Below are 1,658 nucleotides of genomic sequence, written 5' to 3'. Positions count from 1 at the left end.
ATTCAGGTGATGTCAAGACCCTATAGCAAAAATGGGTTGATATTAAAAAGCCGAAAAGTCGGTTTGTTTTCCTTGGTTTTCTAATGAATTAGAAAAACTAATGGAGAATGGAAGTGCCAAAAAGGGGGCGAGCCGAGGATACTGTTTAACAAATGACGACCCCGACCGCAAAAATGGAGGTGCCGGGGATTGAACCCGGGGCCTCGTGCATGCTAAGCACGCGCTCTACCACTGAGCTACACCCCCTCGCAGTAAAATCTACTAGAAACACTTCTATGACCGATTACTACTGTTTTCACTAGTGACACGAGGTATTTTATTTGATCAAATTTATCCTTTAAACCCTCTACATTGCATACTGTCTCGCGGCTATACTGGGAAAAAGAAAAAAGTGAACGCTATTTCTTATGTCCCTGTTCTGGTCCTGGGATCTTTTGCTGTCACCATCCCGGACGCCCGCTCGACTGCCACCTGCCGGGCGGACAAGAGCAGTCCAACTGCTTTTAAAAGATGACCAGGAAGCCGGGAATATAATGTAAAAAGACAAAAGGAAGAAAGTCCTAAATGCTGCTGTGAGGATTCAGGTCCAGGTGGGAAAGAAGGTCCAGGAGGTGAGTTGTAAACCGGCTCGTTCGGTCGCAGCTCCGATTCCTGCAGCTTCCCGGGCCCAGCCTCCGAGCCGAGAACGGGCTCCGGCTGCTCTGAGGCTCAAGTGTTGAGAAGCCCAGAGACGCGCTCTGGGAAGACAGGAGCGAGAGGAAGGCACCAGCCTTCACCGAGCCCCCTTCCGGGCGGAATGCTCCACGGAATAAAATGAACACCGAAAGAAGGAATTCTAACAACCGGGGTTAGGCTTTAGCTACGTACATAACCTCGTAAAATAAACCCCCCCAGTGCTCGTGGACAGTTCTTAGATCCTTTTACTCGCTGGTACAACTGGCATGCGCCTTCTGCCATTCGCTGAAGCTTGGTACTGACAAGTCAACCCAGAAATTCGTTTTTGGAGCAAATCCCAAATCCTTTTAAAGTTTTCTTTTCTTTTTTAAATTTTTATTAAAACCCAGTCAAATTTAGCAGTGGGGATTTAAATACCAACTTTAGTTATTAATCCCTGATAACTCACTACCATCGGATCAGCCCCTTTAAATAGTGTTCTTCTCATTTTTTCCTCACCCCTAAGGAACTTGTGTCTTCTGGGAAAATACCATCTCCCCTCTGGTTCCTCCCCAGCTCCAGGTCTGGCCCTCCTGACCAGTCAAACTCAGCTGGGCTGTACAGCGACGAGTAGACAGCGCGGGAAATGGTGAACTGTAGATAAAAGGGACGTAGGCGTTCCCTTTGAGGGGTTCAGTCACTACCTCAAAATGAGGCACGTTGGCATTTGAGAAAGAGCAGAAGCAGAAAGACCTCTCTGACCTTCGCTGGTCCCCTTCTCCCCCAGAAACAGGCCATAAAAGCGAGCTGATCTTCCCCCTAAAATAGGTCATGAGATCTTCATTTGGGGTGGGGGTTGGGGGTGTCTTCCCTATCCCTGGAGGAAAGGAATGAAGGTACAGATGCCAAGAAGAATATGAACAAAGCAGGCTTTACTAAGTTCCTCCCCGTTAGATCACACCTCCTTTTGTCCAATTATATTTCTACAGTATTATCCACGTCTT

The 1,658-nt window shown here is 47.7% G+C and overlaps 1 non-coding gene across 1 annotated transcript; it reads right to left on the bottom strand.

Annotated features, from left to right (window-relative positions):
- Positions 1-174: 174 nt before the first annotated feature.
- TRNAA-AGC lies at positions 175-246 on the bottom strand. Its single transcript has one exon. It is a non-coding gene; the product is annotated as a tRNA-Ala (tRNA).
- Positions 247-1,658: the final 1,412 nt, after the last annotated feature.

The sequence above is a fragment of the Otolemur garnettii genome, unplaced genomic scaffold (assembly GCF_000181295.1).
Source record: "Otolemur garnettii isolate 467f Iridium unplaced genomic scaffold, OtoGar3 scaffold00223, whole genome shotgun sequence".
NCBI lineage: Eukaryota > Metazoa > Chordata > Mammalia > Primates > Galagidae > Otolemur > Otolemur garnettii.
This window is presented reverse-complemented; position numbering and strand designations above follow the sequence as displayed.